We start from the raw sequence: 9,591 nt of genomic DNA on the forward strand, positions 1-9,591 counted from the left end.
GAAGTAATTATTTAATGAGCAAATTATATTTAAGTACCTCAATTATACATTGATTTTCAACTTAGTACCTCAACTTTCAAAATATGCAAAAAAAGTTCTCAACTTTCATTTCGTGTCAAATACATACCTCCGTTACATTGCCCGTCAGTCAGGCCGTTAACCGCCTACGTGTCGCTGACGTGGGCCACGCAGACAGCTACCCTGGCACAAACGTGGCTACAAGAGGTTGGCTCCCGCCTAAAATGGCCATGTCAGCCCTGACCCTTAAAAAATGAACTGCCATGTCACGACACCTATACTGAAACCATGAGTAAACAAAATTTAAAATTAATAAAATAATCAAACAAACAAATAAAAACATAAAAACATAAAAAATAATCAACATTAAAAGCACAAGAATTCAGACCCTTATCTTCTAAAAAAAGAAAACACATTCCTATCCAGAGATTTGGAAAACCCATGACCTCTACCATCGAGATCCCTCAATCTTGAAAAGTCGAAGCCCATAAAAATCTAAGATCTAAAATGGAAACCTTATATTTCCTCAGATAGTCGCAGGAATCGCTGGCTCTCGCTCACAGACAGTGAAGATTTCGTACTGATCTGAGGAAGAAGACGTCCAATCGTGCAATATGCGTTGGGTTTTTCGCTCAGTTAATGACTATGATATTCCGATATATGGTAAGCAACTCTTGCAGAGTTTCCATTTTCTGTGATTTACAAAGGTTTTGTGAGGTTTATATATATGTATGAATGTTGTGTGTGGGATGAGTGCGTGTCATGTGCTTGAGTTTGAATATTTTCGTGTTAGCTTGTCTGGTAGTGTATTACTTTAGTGTGAGTTGCTTGGCTGCTTGTTGTTGGAGTAATAAAGAATGGGTTTTGACTAGTAGGTGGTCCAAGAAACACTTTAATGGCTTTTTTCCCTAGTGGTTCTGTTTGCCCCCTAAGAACAAAATAAAAGAGTGGTTGTAATGGCAAGGTAAAACATTAAAGTGCAAGTGTGTGGTCAAACTAGGGATTTTACAACACAAAGTGTGATTTGTGTGTGCATGTGTTTGTGCTAAAAGTGAGTTACTTTACACTGTGCCCTAACCTGTAAAGTGTTGCTTTTTTTGTTCATGTGTGGTGTGCAGACATTCCAGAGAGATTTTCTATACGTTTGCATCATGGTGGGATATTGACACCAACTAATTATGAAGGGGCACAAGTTATCTGAGTTGATCACTGTGATGTAGACCTAATGTCATTCCTAAGGATTGATGATATGGCTGAAAAAGTTAGGTTATAGGGAGACATTTGTGTTGTACCACTACAAAGTACCAGAGCTATCATTTGAGGAAGGGTTAAGGTGGCTGGAATGGGAGCGAGATGTGGTGACAATGTGTGGTTATGTGACAGAAGAGGTTAGTATAATAGACATGTTCTTTGAGCACCTAACACCAGATGAGGCATATGTAAGGCATAAGACATATGTGGATGAGATAGACAGACAACCTAATACAGTTAGGATTGAAATCTTAGATGATGATGATGATGATGATGATGCACCACCAAAAGATGATAAAAGTAACAATTCATCAGATGGTATAGATGACCAAAAGGTTAAACAAGATGATGCAAATGATATAGGGGATGAAGTGGGTGACAGAGCCCCATATATTGATATAGCACTTGAAGTTGGTCATGAATCAGCATTAACTGATGAGATTGGACAACCACCTGCAGTAGAGAATGATGAAGCACCTACAAATGAGAATGATAAAACACCTACATGTGAGAATGAGGAAGCACCTACATGTGATGATGCAACCACTGATCTTCCAACTGATTTTATTGATGTAGACTATGGGCCAGATGATGATCACAGAAGAATGAGGAGATTTGTTGATGAAACTTGTGAAGCGCAAGATGCACCAACAAGAAGTGATGCTCCACAAAATATTGTTAGAGCTGAAGATGTTGACATTGAGCAGAATGCAAGGAGTACAGAAGGTGTTGAGGTTCAACAAAATACAAGGCGGTCCACCCAAAGAAGTAGTACCAGATATACTCCCAATATTGATAGGGTACAAGGCAAATCAAAAAATTCAACAAACATCATACTTGCAATAGGATGCATCAAAATAGGAATGTGGTCACTAGATGGATCACTGAGAAATATGTTGAGAAGATAAAAAATAATCCAACATGGCCTGCTGAATCATTCATGCATACTGTTGAATCTGAGTGGGGATGTAGGGTTACCAAAACGCAGGCAAACGGGCTTTGAGGGCAGCCAAAAAAATCATCGAAGGAACTCATTCTGAGCAATACAATAGATTGTATGACTATTGTGATGAGATAAGAAGGACAAACCCTGGAAGCACCACAAAGATTCAGCAAGATGGAGGAAAGTTTGAGAGGCTATATATGTGTTTAGAGGCTTGCAAGGAGGGTTTCAAGAAAGGATGCAGGCCATTGGTTGGACTTGATCGTTGTCATCTTAAGGGACCTTTTGGTAGTCAACTCCTTTCAGCAGTGGGGGTTAATGCTAATGAAGAAACATGGGTCATAGCCTATGTAGTGGTTGAAACCGAAAATAAGGACTCTTGGACTTGGTTTATTGATTTGCTGGCTTCTGATATTGATGTGATCGACTCTCATGGGTGGACATTTATTTCTGACCAACAGAAGGGCTTACTACCAACTCTACAGGATGTTCTACCCAATACTCATCATCAATTTTGTGTTAGGCATCTTTACACCAACTTCTGCAAGGACTACAAGGGCAAAGCTTTAAAAGATGCACTGTGGAATTATGCTAGAGCAACAACAATTGCTCATTTCAACAAGGCAATGGAGGATGTTAAAAGACTTGATGCTGGTGCATATGGGTGGTTGAAGGAGAGACTAGCTCAACACTGGAGCAGGTCACACTTTAGTGACTTTCCTAGATGTGACATGTTGTTAAATAATCTCTGTGAAAGCTTCAATTCAGTTATTCTGAAAGCAAGGAACAGGCCCATTATAACGATGTTGGAAATGATAAGAACAATGTTAATGAAAAGGATACAAGTCAGAAGAGACAAAATGGTGGCTTTTGATGGTGGTGACATATGCCCTAAAATAAAAAAGAAGCTAGAAGACAACAAGGTTGGGTCTCAGATATGTTTGGTTACATGGGGGGAGGTACTCAGTGCCAAGTTGATGCAGGAGGTGGCCATCAATATACTGTGGACTTGGGAAATCAGACATGCAAGTGTATGAGATTTCAATTAACTGGTATCCCATGCATCCATGCAGTGGCTGCAATGAACTACATGAAGTACAAACCTGAGGCTTTTGTGAACCAATGTTATATGAAGGCCACATATTTGGAGTCATATCAGTGCTTAATCAATCCTGTGAATGGCATGCAACTTTGGGATGCAAATGACAATCCTCAACTAACCCCCTCCAGTACAATAGGCAACCAGGGAGGCCCCGAATGAAAAGGAGAAAGTCACAGAATGAAGTGATTTCAACAGCAGCACTAAGTGAGCTCACTAACCTAGGTAGGAAAGAACAAGCCACTGTAAGGTGTAGTCACTGCAATGCCACTGGTCATAATGCTAGAACATGTCATAAGCATAGGCCGCCTAGGGAGAGACCAGCTTAAAGGCCAAGAAAGCGATCCAATTCTCAGGTATTTTACAAATTTGAATTTTATAACTTTATTGTTAACTATTAAGGGATACTAATTGTGGTTGAACAATCATTGCAGGCATGTACATCTGCCATTCCAAGCATATCTCAAGAACCACAAGCAAGGAGAGTGAACACAAGGGTGATTTCACATTGTTGAAACTACATTAGCTTCATTTTTGCATGTAGAAATTAGTGTCTTACTTGGGATGTTGCATGTAGAAATTAGTATTTTACTTTTAGTATGTTTAACCTTAATTTATTATTTTGACAAAATGAAGGCAAGAAAATCTTCTACTAGCACCAGATCATCCTATGAAGCTAGATCTTCCCAAGATGCTACATGTGATGCACCACCAGCAACACAACCATCACAGTGATGAATGAGGTCAACCAATGCCAAGTAGTGATTGAATATGTCTATTAATGGGTTTGGACAGCTTTTGAATAGTTTTTGAATGGTCTTTTGAATAGTTTTTGGATGGTTTTGGACAGATTTTGGACAGATTTTGGATAGATTTTGTGGGCTGATTTTGTTGTTTTTGTGAAATTTGGTATAGTTGGCATTGGTGGTGGATTATGGATTTTAATTGTAATTTGAACCTATGCAGTATTGCTTATCTTGGAACTTATTAGAATTTCAGTTAATGGCAGTGCTTATTTATGCTTTATATTTCACAACCTTCACAATGATGAATAAGGTCAACCAATGTTATTTTGGACAGATTTTGTTGTTTTGATCAATTTTGGTATAGTTGGCATTGGTGGTGAATTATGGATTTTAATTATAATTTGAACCTATGCAGTATTGTATATCTTGGATCTTTTTAGAATTTTAGTTAATGGCAATGCTTATTTATGCTTTATATTTTTGCTCAAAACCCTTGTACATATTTGTGGATCACTAATTGTAGGCTAACATTTAGGCTACCTCAATTTAATTACGTACTCAGATGCAAAATGATAAATTTCAAAATGTTCAATTTAATTATGCACACACATTTTTCAAAGCTGCAACAACATAATCACAAAAATTATCAAATTGCACAAAGAGTATCATACACAGGGAAAATCACATAAAACCTTCAGTGGGTTCAGAACAACATATGCCAAAAAGCTTAGCCCTTAACTCATAAACCCTTTAACCAAATAGCCATAAAATAAAAAAGCAAAGACATACAAAGGGAACATCCCAAACCCTTTAACACCTTAACCACTTAGTCATTTTTGCTTTTAGCATACAACACAATCGAAAAAATCCAACCCAACACCATTATAACCCAAAATACTTTATCCTTCTTTCGAACCCTTCTCAATTCATCTTCAGCCACTTCAATCCTCTTCAACAGACCTGGTATGATGTTCTTCGAACGTTCGCACATGGGGGGGTCTACCCACTCCCAGAATTGACACCATCTTTGCTGCAAATGTACAACCAGTAAAAAAAAATGGTCACTTTACAAACAACAAACCATCAAACCATAAAAATATACTTCATCAAATTAAAGCACTATTAACTCCATATCTGGGACATCGAATGATTCTACTTCCTGGATTCAAATCCGTCCACGAGGTGAAGAGTAAAGCTCGATTACCACACCGACATGATACCTAGTCCATTTGAGGCAAGAACTGGAAAAAAAAAAAAAAAACAAAAAAAAAACAAAAAAACCAATCTGATACCAAACAAAGAAAGACGAAGCAGGAAGAGGAAGGGTTACCTCGACTTCACTTTTTTTGGGGAGTGAAGAAGCTAGATCTAGAGGTTAACCTTTTAATAATGGCACATGGTTTCAAGGAACATAGAGAAAAAGAGGTACAAAGAGACCTGCAACAGCATCTTCTTTCAAATCAATTTTGAGTTTTAAATTATTTTTTTATTATTTTACCAGATGTGGCAGGGCAGACATGGCCATTTTAGGCGGGAACCAACCTCTTGCAGCCACGTTTGCGCCAGGGTAGCTGTCTGCGTGGCCCACGTCAGCGACACGTAGGCAGTTAACGGCCTGACTGACGGGCAATGTAACGGAGGTATGTATTTGACACGAAATGAAAGTTGAGGACTTTTTTTGCATATTTTGAAAGTTGGGGTACTAAGGTTAAAATCAATGTATAATTGAGGTACTTAAATATAATTTGCTCTTATTTAATTTATTTCTCTTGCTTGTTGCAATGAAAACTGGCTAGCTACAAGCCTACAAGTAATTTAATAATTACCATCTCAAAAGCTAAGGCCATATATTCTCTTTATTTTCTTTTTGGAATATTAAAATTACTTAGTATGAATTCTCTCTCTCTCTCTCTCATTTATTTATTTTAATATGTACTTGATCTATGTTTTATATATGTTGTTATCCTCGATCACTTACATCTTCTTTTTTGGTACTAAGGGAGTAAGGGGGCCGAAGCCCATAAACGATCACTTACATCTTCAATCTTCAATCTTCAATCTCCAATTAATATTATAAATTTTTATTTGTCTACTTTTGTGACCTTTATATATATTGGATGAATGTGGTGGTAAATTATTGATTGATTGTTTTTTTTTTCTGATAAAAAAAATTATTGATTGTTTTTGTTTTGTTCTATTTTGCAGGGCCGGGTGTGAAGTTGCTATAGGAATTTTAGTTTTTGAATGGGATTTGTTTCTTATTGCATGGCTATTTTGTAGTTCTTCTTTAGTTATTGTCTAAGATTTTGAACTGTTTTTGAAAGGGGATTTGTTTTTGGAGTGCTTCTCTGGTGCATGACTAAATGAAATGTAATGAAAGGGTGTGAAGTTAGTACTGCAGGAATTGCAATTTTTGAATGGGATTTGTTTCTTATTGCATGGCTATTTTGTAGTTCTTCTTTAGTTATTGTCTAAGATTTGGATCTGTTTTGAAAGGGGATTTGTTTTTGGAGTTTTCTTTGGTGCATGACTAAATGAAATGTAATGAAAGGGTGTGAACTGTGAAGTTACTGCAGGAATTGCAGTTTTTGAATGAGAATTGTTTCTTATTGCATGGCTATTTTTTGTAGTTCTTCTTTAGTTATTGTCTAAGAAAAAGGATCTGTTTTTGAAAGGGGATTTGTTTTTGGAGTGCTTCTTTGGTGCATGACTAAATAAAATGTAATGAAAGGGTGTAAGGTTACTACAGGAATTGCAGTTTTTGAATGGGGATTTTTTTCTTTTTGCATGGCTATTTTGTAGTTCTTCTTTAGTTATTGTCTAGTATTTTGATCTGATTTTGAAAGGAGATTTGTTTTTGGAGTTCTTCTTTGGTGCATGACTAAATGAAATGTAATGACTCAACTTTTTAAGCACAAATATGTCACTATGTCAGTATGTATTTATTTCTCACAAATTGAATTTGACTCTATTCAAACCCATCATAAAACTCACATCCATCTAAAATTGGGTAGTTGATTTTTGCTCTTCGAGAGGAATTTTTAATTGGTGACGGCACTAATGAAAGTGCTAGGAGTGAAACATAGAAGATAAAAGAGGAAATCCTCAAATTCCACAAACTTTGTGGCTGTTTCTGTCAATTAGGAGCTTCAAACTAATTCTTTTGGTCAAACAAAAATTAAACTGAGGCATTTGCACCATTGTTTAGACTATTGAAGATTACGTTATAAAGTTATAATGCGTAGCTTGAATACTGCTTGATGTTTATCTCATTATTCATTAGTCTTTTCTTTTTTTCTTTTCTTTTTTTTTTTTGAGAAAAAAACATATTTAGTCCATATCTATGAAGCACCGATACGGATATGGATACGACATGACACGGCGATATAACAAATTTCCAAAAATTAAGATATGATACGTCATGGATACGGCAAATAAAAATATATATTAATATATAATAATAATAATTCAAATTCAAATTCATTTCACTCAAACTCTAAAGACTTAAAAAGATCATCCGAATTTAAAATATCCAAACTCTAGAAAATTAAAAAACATAAGTCTCAATCAACTTCAATATTCATAATGTCTTCCCCGGTAAATAAAGTAGCCTCCAATGGTGGTTCATCAAGAGAAAGGCTAGCAATTTCAAGCATCCCAATATCTTCGATCTTCACCCAAGTTATCAAATACATCTTCTCCAACATCCCACATTTGAGTAACACCTTCTTTGTAGCTTGGGCTCTTCCTTGATAAAAGACAAAGGTTATTATGCACAAATACCAAATCTTCAGCTCTTTGTGGTGTTAACTTGTTCCTTCTTAAAGAGTGAATGAAACTATATGTACTCCAATTCCTTTCACAACACGAGGAGAAACAAGGTTGTCCAAGTAGCTTTAAAACTATGGATTGGAGAGTTGGTGTGGAAGCTCCATGGATAATCCACCACACCATTATTGAAAGTTAGTATTAGGTGATTTAATTATCTAATCAATTTGATTAAAACCACAGTCAGTAATCGTACCCCAATTTTTGTTTACGTGATGACTCAGAGACTAATCAAACAGGCTTAAATCTGAAGCTACAGATTGACAGTTGAAAAACCAAATACAAATTTTGTAGCCAACACAAATCAAACACACCCAAGGATTAAGTGACAACCTATACACTTAGAGCACCCATCACAGTAGGCATCCCAGTGTTATCCACAACTACAGTGGTGTGTGATTAACTGAATAGTTCAATATGACATATAACAACATTAAGCATAAATGTTCAAGGCATATTCGTGTTTAAATGTTAAGTATGTCAGTAAATATCATGACACAGAATAGAGAAGAAAGCACACAAGATGTTCACCCCGAAAAACCACAAAGGGTAAACTGGGGGTCTTTTTCAGCTACCGGGCAATCCACTATGTAGGAGGTTCAATACAAAGGCAGCATACAACAGACAAACTCAATCACAAGTCTTAAACTAAGTGGCAGCTTCTTACCCCTTTATGCAACTTCCATAAGCTAGGCAATCAGTCAATCATGAAGTAGGCAGCTCAATCTCCATGCTCATCAACCCATGGCACCGATTCACACCAAGCACAGTGGATTCTTCAATATATGAACATGAAATGCAGATTTAGATTCTATAAAAATCAACTTCCTCAAGCTAAAAACATGAAAAGGCTAATGGAGAATCCTTATCTAAAATCTATATGAGTGTATGATGAAGATAAAGAACACTTAAGACCCACTCAGATTTTATAAACCAAAACCCAGATTTAGAAAACAATTTTCATAAGAAAAATAATTTTTTCTCACTAGTATATCAAAAACACTCTCTCTAGAAATGCCCAAGGCATAAAATTAGAAATAAAAGAGGTGAGGAGAGGTGTGAGCCGTACCCTACATTTTATCAAAATCATTCACATCTAATTTAGACACTTGGAGGCTCCTCAATGGTTTGAGCAAGAGGACAAAACTAACAAAAAGGAATATCCAAGAATATTGCCAAGAAGAGATAAGAATGATGATGTGGCTGAGAATTGAGAAATGGGTAAGAGGAAATTTCAGCTAAGCAGAATACACAGTCACCTATACGTGTGAGATGTGGAGTAGAAAGGATGATGAATAATGTATTGGTGTTGTGTGTGTGCGTGAAAACAAGCTGAAAACAGCACATGTCTTTTAAAAATTGAATTAATGAAAGTCTAGTTCATGTGCCGTGCACATGCTTGTTTAAAAGGCATGAAATGGGCTTTAAAAGCCAATTCAAGAAATGAGCATTGAAGTATCAATAATCATTTAAGTGATGAAAATGCGTGTGCAGTGCTCGTGTGAAGAAAATTGTCTTTATGATTAGTGAGTGGCTAGTCAAACAGACACAAAACTGATTTCGTGAAATGCATTATACGTTGAGCCTTTTGCATTGCAACTTCAATATTGATTTCTTCATATGTAAATGTTCATATGTCTAGGCATTTTCTAACAGATGTTGTCCAATCTTTATAATTTGAGAATACTCATTTCTCAAATTATAAT

The 9,591-nt window shown here is 36.2% G+C and overlaps 1 long non-coding RNA gene across 1 annotated transcript; it reads right to left on the reverse strand.

The window, feature by feature from the left end:
- Nucleotides 1-7,483: 7,483 nt before the first annotated feature.
- LOC147292637 (uncharacterized) lies at nt 7,484-8,899 on the reverse strand. The gene is made up of 2 exons (XR_015120694.1): nt 8,553-8,899; nt 7,484-8,043 (listed from the first exon to the last, which is right to left on the reverse strand). It is a non-coding gene; the product is annotated as an uncharacterized LOC147292637 (long non-coding RNA).
- Between the last annotated feature and the right edge of the window lie 692 nt (nt 8,900-9,591).

The sequence above is a fragment of the Dryas octopetala genome, chromosome 2, assembly GCF_963921425.1.
Source record: "Dryas octopetala chromosome 2, drDryOcto1.1, whole genome shotgun sequence".
Lineage (NCBI taxonomy): Eukaryota > Viridiplantae > Streptophyta > Magnoliopsida > Rosales > Rosaceae > Dryas > Dryas octopetala.